The sequence below is a fragment of the Mesoplodon densirostris genome, chromosome 18, assembly GCF_025265405.1.
Source record: "Mesoplodon densirostris isolate mMesDen1 chromosome 18, mMesDen1 primary haplotype, whole genome shotgun sequence".
Classification (NCBI taxonomy): Eukaryota; Metazoa; Chordata; class Mammalia; order Artiodactyla; family Ziphiidae; genus Mesoplodon; species Mesoplodon densirostris.
Window position 1 is genome coordinate 10,233,014 of NC_082678.1, and position 19,950 is coordinate 10,252,963.

General features: G+C 39.7%; 1 protein-coding gene across 1 annotated transcript in view; it reads left to right on the forward strand.

Annotated features, from left to right (window-relative positions):
* EFCAB3 (EF-hand calcium binding domain 3) overlaps positions 1-19,950 on the forward strand; it is a 97,010-nt gene that overhangs the window by 48,176 nt on the left and 28,884 nt on the right. The window lies entirely within an intron of this gene.

Here is a 19,950-nt window from a genome sequence, read left to right on the forward strand (position 1 = left end):
AGCCTGATGCAAATTTTATCAGATCATAAAAAGAAAAGTCTCTCATCTCTCACAATTATCCATTTTCTTTGCCACTTTGACTGGTGTCCTTGACTATGCCATTCTACAGGAATATATGACGGACTTTTTAATCAGGATGTGGGTAACACAACCTTATAGCAGCCAAATTCCTTGATCTCATTGTTCCCTTACCCTTCATCACAAACTATCTCTTGAAGTAGTGACTTCCTTGTCACTGAAAGTAGTCAAGCAAAGACTAGATAATACCACATGTAGAGGGAATTCCTACATGAGATGAGAGGCTAAGACTGAGTTCATTCCAAACCTAAAGTTCTTTGAACCTTTGAAACACTGTAAAATGAAAAAAACTATTTCCCATGTTTGATCCAAGATAAGATTTGAAATTCTGCCAAGAGTATGGTTTTTTAAATGTAGCTAATAAAGAACTTGCATTGCCTGGGCTTCTACTTTCTTCTTGCTTCTTGAGAACTTCATATTTCTCCATCCACTGCATCTTTTATATCATGCAAAAGAAATCTGTTTATATTTAGAAATACAACAAATATAAAATAACCAATCTGAGTAAAGGCATCAAGTTGGTAATGAAAAGCAAACACTAGAAGATATCAATGTTAGTAAAAGCTGAGAAAAATAAGACTAATTAGATCAAATTCCATGTCAGAAAAATTGAGAATGGTGCATTTCACCTCCTATTTTACCAGGTCCTCTTTAAAAATGGGCTGAATCTAGTAGACACTGTAGAGGATACTAAATTCATAAGCTATAATTTTTTTATTTAACTACCATGTTTAGTATTTCTTATAGTTTTACTTTTTAAATTGCTTCTTGTAAAAGCACAAAAACTAAGAGATGACATATTTCTTAAAGCTTTTAGTTCTACTAGTATCAAAACTAAATGTATTTTAAATAAAATTTATCCATAAAATTATGATTATAAATTTACTATTAACTTACCATATTATAAGTAAACTCAGTTCTGCATAATACATTTTTATGTTCCTAAACTAATAAATTGCTGCAGGTATATACAAAATATCCCCAAAGTATTAATATTTTCCTCTTTTTCCATATTTTATTTTCCTGAGGAAATAAAAGGTCACCTAGGGTTCCAAACTTTCCAGAACTTTTCTCTCTTGATGAGAGATAGATAGATATGGTTGATATAGAGACATCGAGACAGAGAGACAGAGAGACAGAGAGAGGGAGAAAGAGAGAAAGAGATCGATCTACCGCTCTCGCTCTCTCATATGCTGGTAAAAATACAGTTTGGCAAAGTTGTAAAATAAATGTGAATACAAAATTTCACTATAAGTATATTCACCATAAGATTATTTAAACTAGTTAAAAATTTGAAACAACTTATATTTCCAACAATCGGAATAGTGTGAGGCTTATATTCTTCAACTTTGGCAACAAATAAACCTGGATTTGAATCCCAGGGCTTCCAGTTATTAGCTGTGTGACTCAGGACAAGTTATTTAATTCCTCTGAGCCTCAGTTTCCTCTTTTGTAAAATAGGAGAAATCAGATTTTTTTAAGGGGGTAAGGTTGGTGGGCAAGTATAGGGGAGAGGTGGACCTCGGTGGCCAACATCACTGTCCATCCTGTAGCTATTGGCAATTGACAGTAACAGGGCCCTTAGGTGGTGTGACTCTGGATATATTTTGATGCTTACAGTCACTCCAGTCAGCAGAAACTGAAGAAGGGATCTAATATTTGCTGGTTTCAATAAGTATCTCTTTTCTCAGGGATAAAGATTTACCAGGACCTCTGCCAAGCCAATTACAGCACAAAGAAAGGAAGTTGAGCCCTTCACAAATACGAGGTAATGAGACCCATCCCAAAATGAAAGCATAAACAAAAGCCCCTTAATATATCTGTTCATTTTTTTTCTCTAAGGGAGATCTGGGATTTCAAAGGTTGTCTACAGTACTCTGTTATTTAAAAGCAAAAAATACCTATATTTTATGATACAATGTCTAATTTGTGGGAAGGAAGGTGGATTACTTTTTTTAATATTTATTTAGTTTTTGGCTGTGCCAAGTCTTAGTTGCGGCATGTGGGATCTTCATTGTGGCAGGCGGGATTTTTAGTTGCAGCATGTGGGATCTTTAGTTGTGGCATGCAGACTTCTTAGTTGCAGCATGCGGACTTCTTAGTTGCAGCACGAGGACTCTTATTTGCCACATGCATGCGGGAACTAGTTCCCCAACCAGGGATCGAACCTGGGCCCCCTGAATTGGGAGCATGGAGTCTTACCCACTGACCACCAGGGAAGTCCTGGGGGGTTACTTTCAAATAGACATCTTTAAGAATTTAGACAGTCCTGGCCAAATATTTTTATTCCAAGGAGAACTTGTGGTGTGCAGAAGAAAAAATACAAGATCAAATAGAAATTAAGTAGCAAAGCAGTATCAACACAACTAAAGTCCCAGAATTTATCACAGAAAAAAATTATAAGGATAAAATGAGCTACCCTCGCTACAGTTCATTCATCCAAACAACAAATACTTACTTAAAGCCAACAGTGTACTAGGCGAAACACAGGTCAGACATGTTCCCTGCCCTAATAGGAAGTCTTACAGGGAAGGCAGTTAAACCATGAATTTGTTGATTGAACCATTTAAATTACAACATGACACAAGTTATGATAGGGAAAGTATAGAGTTAAAGGAGCATAAAAGAAAGTGTCCTAACTTAGTCTCAGTAAGGATAGGAGGGAAGTCCCAGCGAAAGCTGAATAATGAGTAAATCAGACAAAGAGCACAGAAGGGAGGGTTCTGGGTAGAAAGAGTGGAATCTGCAAAGGCCCAGAGAAAAGGGAAAACATGACACACTAGAAAAACTTAAAAAAAAAAAAAAATCAAGCATGGCTGTGTTTGGGTTCTGAGAAGGTTAATGCTTCACCCCTCCAAGTTTGGAACCAACTAAGAAATTCCTCCAAGAGACAGGAATCCAAAAAACACCTTTATTACTGGGAAAGCTGGTTTGGGAAACACAAAAGATTGGCAGAATCACAACTTCATTTTTCACTGTAAAACTGAACTAAATGCCTTAATAATAACAGTTTATGGCTTTATAATACTTCAAGGTTTCTGAAGTATATTAATATACATTGGTGCTTTAAGGGTACCCACTATTTGTCTTAATCAGGTGTTGTACCTACAGACGTAGAAACAACTGTCCCAGAAGAAGTATTTTATTCTCAGAGATCCCTAAAAATAAGAGACACAGCACACCATGAAGAGGGAAGCACCAGTGTCAGTCAAAAGGCAAAGGGTAGAGGGAAGTGGGCAAGAGCCTTAGTTTGGTTTCTGCAGGAAGGAATAGACAAGGCAGGATAAGCAGGTTTAGGATTGGCTAGTTAAATCATTTCAGTGAGCTCTGGGTATTCAGGGCTGTCCCTAGTTGTCTGATACCTGGCCCTGCAGTGATTAGGACAGAGGAACAGTAGCCCAGAGTTTAAGAGCCTAAGAAAGTTGGTGACTGGGGATACGGTCGCTGGATTGGTTGGTTTGTATATGAAGAACATGCTCACAGGCAAGTCTTTTACTATCGCTAGGAGCTGGCTAGTTATGGGAGGGGCAGGCCCTCCAGGATCAGCAAGGCCCCAGATATCAAAGCATCAAATACAGAAACTAGAAAACGTGGTTGTCGTGAGGATTAAGCTCTATGAGAGGTTAATTTGTTCAATTTACAAATATTTTTTGAACACCTCCAAATCCCCAACATCTGCTACCATCCTCACTCTCAGTTGATATCCTTGCTTCCTACCCCTTTATAATCGGAGAATTCTGATTCTGCAGTCAGAATAGAACTTCCACAGACTCCCGCTTCCATATCTACCCCCACCAGCATCTGTCCCCACAAACTCTGCCCTCCTCCCTCTTCCACAAATGAACTTTATACTTTTATCTAAAGTCAATCCTTCCACTGTGGACTAGATCACATCCCTCTCTCAAATTCAAAGATATGACCAAAGAAACTGTGCCCCCCTCTCCAACACCAATTTTTTTCACTCTCTATTATATCATTCCTATTATCATACAAATTTACTATTATTGCCCCTAAGAAATATATTGTGACCTCATTTCCTCCTCCAGCTACTATAGAATTTCTTTGCTCCTCTTTGCAGAAAAATTCCCCAGAAGAGGTGTCTATACTCATTGTCTCCAAAACTATTTTTCCCATTCCTAGATATTTACACGTTCTTGTTTTCTTCCTACCTCACTGGTCACTCCTCAGTCTGCTTTGCTAGTTTCTCCCTTTCTCCTGATTCCTCTTCATGTTAGACCACCCCAGAGCTCAGTCCTTGATCCTCTTCTCTTCTTCATCCCACTCACACATGTGGTGATCTCATCTAGTCTTAGGCCTTAAATACCTATATGCCAACAATTCCCAAATGTATATGTCCAGCCAGGTCTCTCTCCCCAGCTCCAGACTCATATCTAACTGCCTACCTGACATCTCCAATTGTATGTCGAATAGACACCTCAAACTCAACATGTCAAAAACTGAACTCCTGGGAAATTCCCTGGCAATCCAGTGGTTAGGACTCCACGCTGCCGCTGCTGGGGTCCCAGGTTCAGGGAACTAAGATTCTGCAAGCCACATGGCGTGGCAAAAAAAAAAACAAAAAAACTGAACTCCTGATATGTTCCTCTTACTCTTTTTTTTTATTGTAGTAAAATATACATAACATAAAAATTACAGTTTTAACCATTTTTAAGAGTTCACACAGATCAGTGGCATTAAATATGTTCACACTGTCCTCTAACCATCACTACCATCCACCTCCAGAACTTTTTCATCATCCCAAACTGAACCTCCAGACCCATTAACCAGTAACTCCTCATCCTCCCCTCACCTCAGCCTCTTACTTTTAAAATTTGACCTACCCATAGCCTTCCCCATCTCAGATAATGCTATTTCATCCTTCCACTTGTTCTGGAAAAACTCTGGACTCATCCTTGACTCTTCGTTCTCACCCTACCTCTAAATCCATCAGGAGGGACTTCTCTGGTGGCACAGTGGTTAACAATCCGCCTGCTAACGCAGGGGACATGGGTTTGAGCCCTGGTCAGGGAAGATCCCACATGCTGTGGAGCAACTAAGCCCGTGTGCCACAACTACTGAGACTGCTCTAGAGCCTGCAGGCCACAACTACGGAGCCCCCATGCCGCAATTACTGAAGCCCACGTGCCTAGAGCCTGTGCTCCACAGCAAGAGAAGCCACCAGAATGAGAAGCCCTCCCACCACAACGAAGAGTAGCCCCCGCTCGCGGCAACTAGAGAAAGCCTGCGTGCAGCAACAAAGACCCAATGCAGCCAAAAATATAAATAAATAAATAAATAAATAAATAAATGAAGAAATGTGTATTTTAAAATATAAATAAATCAATAAAATCCATCAGGAAATCTCATTGGCTCTACGTTTAAAATAGATCGAGATTTATACCACCTCTACTGCTACAAGCCTGGTCTAAAGCACTGTTATTGCTCACCCACAGTAGCCTCCTACCTGAGGCTAGTCTCCCTGCTTCTACCCAAATCCTTACAAAAGTCTGTTCTAACAACAGCCACAGTGATCCTGTTAAAATATAAGTCACGTCGGGGAGAGGGAGGCGCTGACCTACGTAACTCTGAAAACGACATTTTGACTAGAAAATGTAAGACTGAACACAAAAGGAGCTATACATAAACAACACACAGTATACTCTAATTAGTAAAGTTGTTTCTCATAGGGGTATGGATTAACAATTCTGAAACTGTTGTACATGTATATGACAATTGAATAAATAAGTGACTCAATGGTGGATGGTGGGAGCCAGGTTTCTCTCTGTTGGAGTAGGAAGTTTCAGATAAACAAGGGGAGAAGGCTAAAGTGAAGCAGTGGAACTGGATTAGAGTGAGACATTAGTGTGAACTCATGTTTAACTTAATATGGATGCAGATGGATAGATCAAGAAATAATATGATCTGTGTGTATACATGGGTTAGTATATGTGCATATATTTCCTAGCTCTGTTTGCTGAGAGGACTTAAAAGCACTGACACCCCCACAGCAACAAGCATACCCAGCACCCAGATCTTGACTTCCAATATCAGTCTCCTATGAAAGAATCAGAGTTCCTTGGATAAATGGCTGATTCTAGGGCTTTGGCAGAGAATATACAAAATGAACCTGGAATATCTTGCAGTGCCAGAAAGTAAGGAGATGCTCAAAATACAAAAGGACAAGAGCATGTCAAGGAGATACAGAAATGAACCTGAAAGAGCTCACAACAGCCAAAGCTGGAACAGTTTAAACAACAAAAATAAATAGAATAGTATTGGATTATAACTCAAAGTATAAAATAAATATCGATAAGTCCCTAGTGATAGAAATAAATGATTGAATTTTTTTTTTTTTTTTTTTTGCTCTGTTGGGTCTTCGTTGCTGCACACGGGCTTTCTCCAGTTGCATCAAGCAGGGACTACTCTTGGTTGCGGTGCGCGGGCTTTTCATTGCGGTGGCTTCTCTTGCTGTGGAGCTTGGGCTGAAGGCGCACGGGCTTCAATAGTTGTGGCACGCGGGCTCAGTAGTTGTGGCGCACAGGCTTAGCTGCTCCATGGCACGTGGGATCTTCCTGGACCAGGGCTCGAAACCGTGTGCCCTGCATTGGCAGGCGGATTCTTAACCACTGCGCCACCAGGGAAGTCCCGTGATTGAATTTTTTAAATGAAGAAGAGACAAATCTCTCTTACAAGAGAATTCCAAATAATGTGTGTAGATAGTAGCTCTTCCAGGAGGTAGAGCTTAATCCCCATTCCCCTGAGCCCTCTGTCCCTTGAGTCTGGACCACCCTTAGCAACTTGCTTCCAAAGAGTAGAATATGAAAAAGGAAGGAAGGAAGTTTACAGTGGAAAAATCTGACAAACACTGCCTCAGCCAGTTAATCAAGGTTGCCATCACCAGTGATAAGTCATGTTGATAGCCTTAATATAATGATGATAACACCACTTCAGTTCTGTGGTCTTCTTCCCCAAAACCCATAATCTCAGGCTAACCATGAGAAGAACATCAGAAAAACCCAAATTGAAGGACTTCTACAAAGTACCTGAACAACACTCCTCAAAACTGACAAGGGTGGGACTTCCCTGCTGGTGCAGTGGCTAAGAATCCCCCTGCCAACGCAGGGAACACAGGTTAGATCCCTGGTCCAGGAAGATCCCCCATGCCATGGAGCAACTAAGCCTGCGAGCCATAACAACTGAGCCTGCGCGCCACTACTACTGAAGCCCGTGTGCCTAGAGCCCGTGCTCCGCAACAAGAGGAGCCACCGCAATGAGAAGCCCGTGCATCACAACAAAGAGTAGCCCCTGCTCACCGCAACTAGAGAAAGCCCGCGCACAGCAACGAAGACCCAATGCAGCCAAAAATAAATAAATAAAAATAAATAAATTTATATTAAAAAAAGGATAATTAGAGAGATAAGACCAACAATAAAAGGGAGAAGCCCTACCAACCTAGCTTCTGGTCCATAGGTTCTGATTCTTAAACTATGCAGAAGTAGAAAGGAATGGCTAGGGAGTCCTTAGTGGTTAATAGTCCATTCAGGGGGATCTAAGGTAGCAAAACAGCATTAGATCCCACCCCTATTCTTATTTTTTAAAAAGACCAGTGGGTTCATAAGAACTGATAGGGCAGGGGTGGACCTCCCAGAAGGAAACCCTGGGAAAATCTACTTACTACCAGGCAGCTATCCAAGATATAAACAATTAGGTAAATATTTTGCAAATGCTGTAACATTTTATTCTCTGTCAATTATGAGATGAAAAATACATTTTAAAAATAAATTTTGTGTTTAAATAACTTTTTCTACGTACTTTCAGAATGCTTTACCATTTATTTTTATATAGGACCAGAATGATACTATTTGCAGGAGGAGCAATGGCAAGAAGTTTCGCTTAGAGATCTTGGGATAGTAAAGGGACCCGTCCACATGGCCTTCCAACTTTGCACATACCTCTAACTTGCATTTGCACATATTTCCATTCCATGAGGTCCTGGACTTCAAACTCCAGGTCTCGAGCTGGGAAAGTTGTAAAAGAATATAAACAAATTAATCTGTGATTTGATCCTTAACTGTATCTTCTGAATTCCAGACAGAGTTACTGGCCACATGGCAGTTTCTGATACTAAAGCAAAACTTAAACTGAATCCTTCAACAAAAATACCCAACTTCCATGGCAGGAGGTAAGTAATGAATTTATTAAGGTGATCAATATATTAAGATAAAGAATTATTAAGGTGATGAATATATTAAATGCTCATAAAGGCTATAATGAAACAAGTTAGAATGTTCTTCAAATATCTATTCTGTGATAAAGTTAATTATAAAACAAAACATCTGAATTGAAGATAAAGATTCTTTTATGAAAAGAAAGATAGATAGATATATACTTTTTGATTAGAGAAACAAAGAGTTCTCCTTCCTATTCTCCCAAATGAGAGGCTATTTTTGTGTGAGGGGACAGAATACCCCAGAAGAAGAGGGTTATCAGAAGGCTAAAGGAGTTGTCAGTTACACATTAAGACATTTCAAGTGCCGGTTTACAGGAGAATAAACTCAGAGGATCATAAACCCCTAAGCGTCAGAATATAGAGAAAGAGTATGTAGCTCAACAATGGCCAGTAAAATGAAATCTGATAAATTAGCTATGACTAACCTTGAGCTAAAATTGGGAAGGGAGGTTTGCCTGTGACATTAACAATAGCTTTTTCTCAATCTGATAACTATACATTCCAATAAACAGTAGCCACTAATGACTGAAAATGAAAGCCTGATGCAAATTTTATCAGATCATAAAAAGAAAAGTCTCTCATCTCTCACAATTATCCATTTTCTTTGCCACTTTGACTGGTGTCCTTGACTATGCCATTCTACAGGAATATATGACGGACTTTTTAATCAGGATGTGGGTAACACAACCTTATAGCAGCCAAATTCCTTGATCTCATTGTTCCCTTACCCTTCATCACAAACTATCTCTTGAAGTAGTGACTTCCTTGTCACTGAAAGTAGTCAAGCAAAGACTAGATAATACCACATGTAGAGGGAATTCCTACATGAGATGAGAGGCTAAGACTGGGTTCATTCCAAACCTAAAGTTCTTTGAACCTTTGAAACACTGTAAAATAAAAAAAACTATTTCCCATGTTTGATCCAAGATAAGATTTGAAATTCTGCCAAGAGTATGGTTTTTTAAATGTAGCTAATAAAGAACTTGCATTGCCTGGGCTTCTACTTTCTTCTTGCTTCTTGAGAACTTCATATTTCTCCATCCACTGCATCTTTTATATCATGCAAAAGAAATCTGTTTATATTTAGAAATACAACAAATATAAAATAACCAATCTGAGTAAAGGCATCAAGTTGGTAATGAAAAGCAAACACTAGAAGATATCAATGTTAGTAAAAGCTGAGAAAAATAAGACTAATTAGATCAAATTCCATGTCAGAAAAATTGAGAATGGTGCATTTCACCTCCTATTTTACCAGGTCCTCTTTAAAAATGGGCTGAATCGGGCCTCCCTGGTGGCGCAAGTGGTTGAGAGTCCGCCTGCCGATGCAGGGGATACGGGTTCGTGCCCCGGTCTGGGAGGATCCCATATGCCGCGGAGCGGCTGGGCCCGTGAGCCATGGCCGCTGAGCCTGCGCGTCCGGAGCCTGTGCTCCGCAACGGGAGAGGCCACAACAGTGAGAGGCCCGCATACCGCAAAAAAAAAAAAAAAAAAGGGCTGAATCTAGTAGACACTGTAGAGGATACTAAATTCATAAGCTATAATTTTTTTATTTAACTACCATGTTTAGTATTTCTTATAGTTTTACTTTTTAAATTGCTTCTTGTAAAAGCACAAAAACTAAGAGATGACATATTTCTTAAAGCTTTTAGTTCTACTAGTATCAAAACTAAATGTATTTTAAATAAAATTTATCCATAAAATTATGATTATAAATTTACTATTAACTTACCATATTATAAGTAAACTCAGTTCTGCATAATACATTTTTATGTTCCTAAACTAATAAATTGCTGCAGGTATATACAAAATATCCCCAAAGTATTAATATTTTCCTCTTTTTCCATATTTTATTTTCCTGAGGAAATAAAAGGTCACCTAGGGTTCCAAACTTTCCAGAACTTTTCTCTCTTGATGAGAGATAGATAGATATGGTTGATATAGAGACATCGAGACAGAGAGACAGAGAGACAGAGAGAGGGAGAAAGAGAGAAAGAGATCGATCTACCGCTCTCGCTCTCTCATATGCTGGTAAAAATACAGTTTGGCAAAGTTGTAAAATAAATGTGAATACAAAATTTCACTATAAGTATATTCACCATAAGATTATTTAAACTAGTTAAAAATTTGAAACAACTTATATTTCCAACAATCGGAATAGTGTGAGGCTTATATTCTTCAACTTTGGCAACAAATAAACCTGGATTTGAATCCCAGGGCTTCCAGTTATTAGCTGTGTGACTCAGGACAAGTTATTTAATTCCTCTGAGCCTCAGTTTCCTCTTTTGTAAAATAGGAGAAATCAGATTTTTTTAAGGGGGTAAGGTTGGTGGGCAAGTATAGGGGAGAGGTGGACCTCGGTGGCCAACATCACTGTCCATCCTGTAGCTATTGGCAATTGACAGTAACAGGGCCCTTAGGTGGTGTGACTCTGGATATATTTTGATGCTTACAGTCACTCCAGTCAGCAGAAACTGAAGAAGGGATCTAATATTTGCTGGTTTCAATAAGTATCTCTTTTCTCAGGGATAAAGATTTACCAGGACCTCTGCCAAGCCAATTACAGCACAAAGAAAGGAAGTTGAGCCCTTCACAAATACGAGGTAATGAGACCCATCCCAAAATGAAAGCATAAACAAAAGCCCCTTAATATATCTGTTCATTTTTTTTCTCTAAGGGAGATCTGGGATTTCAAAGGTTGTCTACAGTACTCTGTTATTTAAAAGCAAAAAATACCTATATTTTATGATACAATGTCTAATTTGTGGGAAGGAAGGTGGATTACTTTTTTTAATATTTATTTAGTTTTTGGCTGTGCCAAGTCTTAGTTGCGGCACGTGGGATCTTCATTGTGGCAGGCGGGATTTTTAGTTGCAGCATGTGGGATCTTTAGTTGTGGCATGCAGACTTCTTAGTTGCAGCATGCGGACTTCTTAGTTGCAGCACGAGGACTCTTATTTGCCACATGCATGCGGGAACTAGTTCCCCAACCAGGGATCGAACCTGGGCCCCCTGAATTGGGAGCATGGAGTCTTACCCACTGACCACCAGGGAAGTCCTGGGGGGTTACTTTCAAATAGACATCTTTAAGAATTTAGACAGTCCTGGCCAAATATTTTTATTCCAAGGAGAACTTGTGGTGTGCAGAAGAAAAAATACAAGATCAAATAGAAATTAAGTAGCAAAGCAGTATCAACACAACTAAAGTCCCAGAATTTATCACAGAAAAAAATTATAAGGATAAAATGAGCTACCCTCGCTACAGTTCATTCATCCAAACAACAAATACTTACTTAAAGCCAACAGTGTACTAGGCGAAACACAGGTCAGACATGTTCCCTGCCCTAATAGGAAGTCTTACAGGGAAGGCAGTTAAACCATGAATTTGTTGATTGAACCATTTAAATTACAACATGACACAAGTTATGATAGGGAAAGTATAGAGTTAAAGGAGCATAAAAGAAAGTGTCCTAACTTAGTCTCAGTAAGGATAGGAGGGAAGTCCCAGCGAAAGCTGAATAATGAGTAAATCAGACAAAGAGCACAGAAGGGAGGGTTCTGGGTAGAAAGAGTGGAATCTGCAAAGGCCCAGAGAAAAGGGAAAACATGATACACTAGAAAAACTTAAAAAAAAAAAAAAATCAAGCATGGCTGTGTTTGGGTTCTGAGAAGGTTAATGCTTCACCCCTCCAAGTTTGGAACCAACTAAGAAATTCCTCCAAGAGACAGGAATCCAAAAAACACCTTTATTGCTGGGAAAGCTGGTTTGGGAAACACAAAAGATTGGCAGAATCACAACTTCATTTTTCACTGTAAAACTGAACTAAATGCCTTAATAATAACAGTTTATGGCTTTATAATACTTCAAGGTTTCTGAAGTATATTAATATACATTGGTGCTTTAAGGGTACCCACTATTTGTCTTAATCAGGTGTTGTACCTACAGACATAGAAACAACTGTCCCAGAAGAAGTATTTTATTCTCAGAGATCCCTAAAAATAAGAGACACAGCACACCATGAAGAGGGAAGCACCAGTGTCAGTCAAAAGGCAAAGGGTAGAGGGAAGTGGGCAAGAGCCTTAGTTTGGTTTCTGCAGGAAGGAATAGACAAGGCAGGATAAGCAGGTTTAGGATTGGCTAGTTAAATCATTTCAGTGAGCTCTGGGTATTCAGGGCTGTCCCTAGTTGTCTGATACCTGGCCCTGCAGTGATTAGGACAGAGGAACAGTAGCCCAGAGTTTAAGAGCCTAAGAAAGTTGGTGACTGGGGATACGGTCGCTGGATTGGTTGGTTTGTATATGAAGAACATGCTCACAGGCAAGTCTTTTACTATCGCTAGGAGCTGGCTAGTTATGGGAGGGGCAGGCCCTCCAGGATCAGCAAGGCCCCAGATATCAAAGCATCAAATACAGAAACTAGAAAACGTGGTTGTCGTGAGGATTAAGCTCTATGAGAGGTTAATTTGTTCAATTTACAAATATTTTTTGAACACCTCCAAATCCCCAACATCTGCTACCATCCTCACTCTCAGTTGATATCCTTGCTTCCTACCCCTTTATAATCGGAGAATTCTGATTCTGCAGTCAGAATAGAACTTCCACAGACTCCCGCTTCCATATCTACCCCCACCAGCATCTGTCCCCACAAACTCTGCCCTCCTCCCTCTTCCACAAATGAACTTTATACTTTTATCTAAAGTCAATCCTTCCACTGTGGACTAGATCACATCCCTCTCTCAAATTCAAAGATATGACCAAAGAAACTGTGCCCCCCTCTCCAACACCAATTTTTTTCACTCTCTATTATATCATTCCTATTATCATACAAATTTACTATTATTGCCCCTAAGAAATATATTGTGACCTCATTTCCTCCTCCAGCTACTATAGAATTTCTTTGCTCCTCTTTGCAGAAAAATTCCCCAGAAGAGGTGTCTATACTCATTGTCTCCAAAACTATTTTTCCCATTCCTAGATATTTACACGTTCTTGTTTTCTTCCTACCTCACTGGTCACTCCTCAGTCTGCTTTGCTAGTTTCTCCCTTTCTCCTGATTCCTCTTCATGTTAGACCACCCCAGAGCTCAGTCCTTGATCCTCTTCTCTTCTTCATCCCACTCACACATGTGGTGATCTCATCTAGTCTTAGGCCTTAAATACCTATATGCCAACAATTCCCAAATGTATATGTCCAGCCAGGTCTCTCTCCCCAGCTCCAGACTCATATCTAACTGCCTACCTGACATCTCCAATTGTATGTCGAATAGACACCTCAAACTCAACATGTCAAAAACTGAACTCCTGGGAAATTCCCTGGCAATCCAGTGGTTAGGACTCCACGCTGCCGCTGCTGGGGTCCCAGGTTCAGGGAACTAAGATTCTGCAAGCCACATGGCGTGGCAAAAAAAAAAAAACAAAAAAAAACTGAACTCCTGATATGTTCCTCTTACTCTTTTTTTTTATTGTAGTAAAATATACATAACATAAAAATTACAGTTTTAACCATTTTTAAGAGTTCACACAGATCAGTGGCATTAAATATGTTCACACTGTCCTCTAACCATCACTACCATCCACCTCCAGAACTTTTTCATCATCCCAAACTGAACCTCCAGACCCATTAACCAGTAACTCCTCATCCTCCCCTCACCTCAGCCTCTTACTTTTAAAATTTGACCTACCCATAGCCTTCCCCGTCTCAGATAATGCTATTTCATCCTTCCACTTGTTCTGGAAAAACTCTGGACTCATCCTTGACTCTTCGTTCTCACCCTACCTCTAAATCCATCAGGAGGGACTTCTCTGGTGGCACAGTGGTTAACAATCCGCCTGCTAACGCAGGGGACATGGGTTTGAGCCCTGGTCAGGGAAGATCCCACATGCTGTGGAGCAACTAAGCCCGTGTGCCACAACTACTGAGACTGCTCTAGAGCCTGCAGGCCACAACTACGGAGCCCCCATGCCGCAATTACTGAAGCCCACGTGCCTAGAGCCCGTGCTCCACAGCAAGAGAAGCCACCAGAATGAGAAGCCCTCCCACCACAACGAAGAGTAGCCCCCGCTCGCGGCAACTAGAGAAAGCCTGCGTGCAGCAACAAAGACCCAATGCAGCCAAAAATATAAATAAATAAATAAATGAATAAATGAAGAAATGTGCATTTTAAAATATAAATAAATAAATAAATAAAATCCATCAGGAAATCTCATTGGCTCTACGTTTAAAATAGATCGAGATTTATACCACCTCTACTGCTACAAGCCTGGTCTAAAGCACTGTTATTGCTCACCCACAGTAGCCTCCTACCTGAGGCTAGTCTCCCTGCTTCTACCCAAATCCTTACAAAAGTCTGTTCTAACAACAGCCACAGTGATCCTGTTAAAATATAAGTCACGTCGGGGAGAGGGAGGCGCTGACCTACGTAACTCTGAAAACGACATTTTGACTAGAAAATGTAAGACTGAACACAAAAGGAGCTATACATAAACAACACACAGTATACTCTAATTAGTAAAGTTGTTTCTCATAGGGGTATGGATTAACAATTCTGAAACTGTTGTACATGTATATGACAATTGAATAAATAAGTGACTCAGTGGTGGATGGTGGGAGCCAGGTTTCTCTCTGTTGGAGTAGGAAGTTTCAGATAAACAAGGGAAGAAGGCTAAAGTGAAGCAGTGGAACTGGATTAGAGTGAGACATTAGTGTGAACTCATGTTTAACTTAATATGGATGCAGATGGATAGATCAAGAAATAATATGATCTGTGTGTATACATGGGTTAGTATATGTGCATATATTTCCTAGCTCTGTTTGCTGAGAGGACTTAAAAGCACTGACACCCCCACAGCAACAAGCATACCCAGCACCCAGATCTTGACTTCCAATATCAGTCTCCTATGAAAGAATCAGAGTTCCTTGGATAAATGGCTGATTCTAGGGCTTTGGCAGAGAATATACAAAATGAACCTGGAATATCTTGCAGTGCCAGAAAGTAAGGAGATGCTCAAAATACAAAAGGACAAGAGCATGTCAAGGAGATACAGAAATGAACCTGAAAGAGCTCACAACAGCCAAAGCTGGAACAGTTTAAACAACAAAAATAAATAGAATAGTATTGGATTATAACTCAAAGTATAAAATAAATATCGATAAGTCCCTAGTGATAGAAATAAATGATTGAATTTTTTTTTTTTTTTTTTTTTTGCTGTGTTGGGTCTTCGTTGCTGCACACGGGCTTTCTCCAGTTGCATCAAGCAGGGACTACTCTTGGTTGCGGTGCGCGGGCTTTTCATTGCGGTGGCTTCTCTTGCTGTGGAGCTTGGGCTGAAGGCGCACGGGCTTCAATAGTTGTGGCACGCGGGCTCAGTAGTTGTGGCGCACAGGCTTAGCTGCTCCATGGCACGTGGGATCTTCCTGGACCAGGGCTCGAAACCGTGTGCCCTGCATTGGCAGGCGGATTCTTAACCACTGCGCCACCAGGGAAGTCCCGTGATTGAATTTTTTAAATGAAGAAGAGACAAATCTCTCTTACAAGAGAATTCCAAATAATGTGTGTAGATAGTAGCTCTTCCAGGAGGTAGAGCTTAATCCCCATTCCCCTGAGCCCTCTGTCCCTTGAGTCTGGACCACCCTTAGCAACTTGCTTCCAAAGAGTAGAATATGAAAAAGGAAGGAAGGAAGTTTACAGTGGAAAAATCTGACAAACACTGCCTCAGCCAGTTAATCAAGGTTGCCATCACCAGTGATAAGTCATGTTGATAGCCTTAATATAATGATGATAACACCACTTCAGTTCTGTGGTCTTCTTCCCCAAAACCCATAATCTCAGGCTAACCATGAGAAGAACATCAGAAAAACCCAAATTGAAGGACTTCTACAAAGTACCTGAACAACACTCCTCAAAACTGACAAGGGTGGGACTTCCCTGCTGGTGCAGTGGCTAAGAATCCCCCTGCCAACGCAGGGAACACAGGTTAGATCCCTGGTCCAGGAAGATCCCCCATGCCACGGAGCAACTAAGCCTGCGAGCCATAACAACTGAGCCTGCGCGCCACTACTACTGAAGCCCGTGTGCCTAGAGCCCGTGCTCCGCAACAAGAGGAGCCACCGCAATGAGAAGCCCGTGCACCACAACAAAGAGTAGCCCCTGCTCACCGCAACTAGAGAAAGCCCGCGCACAGCAACGAAGACCCAATGCAGCCAAAAATAAATAAATAAAAATAAATAAATTTATATTAAAAAAAGGATAATTAGAGAGATAAGACCAACAATAAAAGGGAGAAGCCCTACCAACCTAGCTTCTGGTCCATAGGTTCTGATTCTTAAACTATGCAGAAGTAGAAAGGAATGGCTAGGGAGTCCTTAGTGGTTAATAGTCCATTCAGGGGGATCTACGGTAGCAAAACAGCATTAGATCCCACCCCTATTCTTATTTTTTAAAAAGACCAGTGGGTTCATAAGAACTGATAGGGCAGGGGTGGACCTCCCAGAAGGAAACCCTGGGAAAATCTACTTACTACCAGGCAGCTATCCAAGATATAAACAATTAGGTAAATATTTTGCAAATGCTGTAACATTTTATTCTCTGTCAATTATGAGATGAAAAATACATTTTAAAAATAAATTTTGTGTTTAAATAACTTTTTCTACGTACTTTCAGAATGCTTTACCATTTATTTTTATATAGGACCAGAATGATACTATTTGCAGGAGGAGCAATGGCAAGAAGTTTCGCTTAGAGATCTTGGGATAGTAAAGGGACCCGTCCACATGGCCTTCCAACTTTGCACATACCTCTAACTTGCATTTGCACATATTTCCATTCCATGAGGTCCTGGACTTCAAACTCCAGGTCTCGAGCTGGGAAAGTTGTAAAAGAATATAAACAAATTAATCTGTGATTTGATCCTTAACTGTATCTTCTGAATTCCAGACAGAGTTACTGGCCACATGGCAGTTTCTGATACTAAAGCAAAACTTAAACTGAATCCTTCAACAAAAATACCCAACTTCCATGGCAGGAGGTAAGTAATGAATTTATTAAGGTGATCAATATATTAAGATAAAGAATTATTAAGGTGATGAATATATTAAATGCTCATAAAGGCTATAATGAAACAAGTTAGAATGTTCTTCAAATATCTATTCTGTGATAAAGTTAATTATAAAACAAAACATCTGAATTGAAGATAAAGATTCTTTTATGAAAAGAAAGATAGATAGATATATACTTTTTGATTAGAGAAACAAAGAGTTCTCCTTCCTATTCTCCCAAATGAGAGGCTATTTTTGTGTGAGGGGACAGAATACCCCAGAAGAAGAGGGTTATCAGAAGGCTAAAGGAGTTGTCAGTTACACATTAAGACATTTCAAGTGCCGGTTTACAGGAGAATAAACTCAGAGGATCATAAACCCCTAAGCGTCAGAATATAGAGAAAGAGTATGTAGCTCAACAATGGCCAGTAAAATGAAATCTGATAAATTAGCTATGACTAACCTTGAGCTAAAATTGGGAAGGGAGGTTTGCCTGTGACATTAACAATAGCTTTTTCTCAATCTGATAACTATACATTCCAATAAACAGTAGCCACTAATGACTGAAAATGAAAGCCTGATGCAAATTTTATCAGATCATAAAAAGAAAAGTCTCTCATCTCTCACAATTATCCATTTTCTTTGCCACTTTGACTGGTGTCCTTGACTATGCCATTCTACAGGAATATATGACGGACTTTTTAATCAGGATGTGGGTAACACAACCTTATAGCAGCCAAATTCCTTGATCTCATTGTTCCCTTACCCTTCATCACAAACTATCTCTTGAAGTAGTGACTTCCTTGTCACTGAAAGTAGTCAAGCAAAGACTAGATAATACCACATGTAGAGGGAATTCCTACATGAGATGAGAGGCTAAGACTGGGTTCATTCCAAACCTAAAGTTCTTTGAACCTTTGAAACACTGTAAAATAAAAAAAACTATTTCCCATGTTTGATCCAAGATAAGATTTGAAATTCTGCCAAGAGTATGGTTTTTTAAATGTAGCTAATAAAGAACTTGCATTGCCTGGGCTTCTACTTTCTTCTTGCTTCTTGAGAACTTCATATTTCTCCATCCACTGCATCTTTTATATCATGCAAAAGAAATCTGTTTATATTTAGAAATACAACAAATATAAAATAACCAATCTGAGTAAAGGCATCAAGTTGGTAATGAAAAGCAAACACTAGAAGATATCAATGTTAGTAAAAGCTGAGAAAAATAAGACTAATTAGATCAAATTCCATGTCAGAAAAATTGAGAATGGTGCATTTCACCTCCTATTTTACCAGGTCCTCTTTAAAAATGGGCTGAATCGGGCCTCCCTGGTGGCGCAAGTGGTTGAGAGTCCGCCTGCCGATGCAGGGGATACGGGTTCGTGCCCCGGTCTGGGAGGATCCCATATGCCGCGGAGCGGCTGGGCCCGTGAGCCATGGCCGCTGAGCCTGCGCGTCCGGAGCCTGTGCTCCGCAACGGGAGAGGCCACAACAGTGAGAGGCCCGCATACCGCAAAAAAAAAAAAAAAAAAGGGCTGAATCTAGTAGACACTGTAGAGGATACTAAATTCATAAGCTATAATTTTTTTATTTAACTACCATGTTTAGTATTTCTTATAGTTTTACTTTTTAAATTGCTTCTTGTAAAAGCACAAAAACTAAGAGATGACATATTTCTTAAAGCTTTTAGTTCTACTAGTATCAAAACTAAATGTATTTTAAATAAAATTTATCCATAAAATTATGATTATAAATTTACTATTAACTTACCATATTATAAGTAAACTCAGTTCTGCATAATACATTTTTATGTTCCTAAACTAATAAATTGCTGCAGGTATATACAAAATATCCCCAAAGTATTAATATTTTCCTCATTTTATTTTCCTGAGGAAATAAAAGGTCACCTAGGGTTCCAAACTTTCCAGAACTTTTCTCTCTTGATGAGAGATAGATAGATATGGTTGATATAGAGACATCGAGACAGAGAGACAGAGAGACAGAGAGAGGGAGAAAGAGAGAAAGAGATCGATCTACCGCTCTCGCTCTCTCATATGCTGGTAAAAATACAGTTTGGCAAAGTTGTAAAATAAATGTGAATACAAAATTTCACTATAAGTATATTCACCATAAGATTATTTAAACTAGTTAAAAATTTGAAACAACTTATATTTCCAACAATCGGAATAGTGTGAGGCTTATATTCTTCAACCTTGGCAACAAATAAACCTGGATTTGAATCCCAGGGCTTCCAGTTATTAGCTGTGTGACTCAGGACAAGTTATTTAATTCCTCTGAGCCTCAGTTTCCTCTTTTGTAAAATAGGAGAAATCAGATTTTTTTAAGGGGGTAAGGTTGGTGGGCAAGTATAGGGGAGAGGTGGACCTCGGTGGCCAACATCACTGTCCATCCTGTAGCTATTGGCAATTGACAGTAACAGGGCCCTTAGGTGGTGTGACTCTGGATATATTTTGATGCTTACAGTCACTCCAGTCAGCAGAAACTGAAGAAGGGAACTAATATTTGCTGGTTTCAATAAGTATCTCTTTTCTCAGGGATAAAGATTTACCAGGACCTCTGCCAAGCCAATTACAGCACAAAGAAAGGAA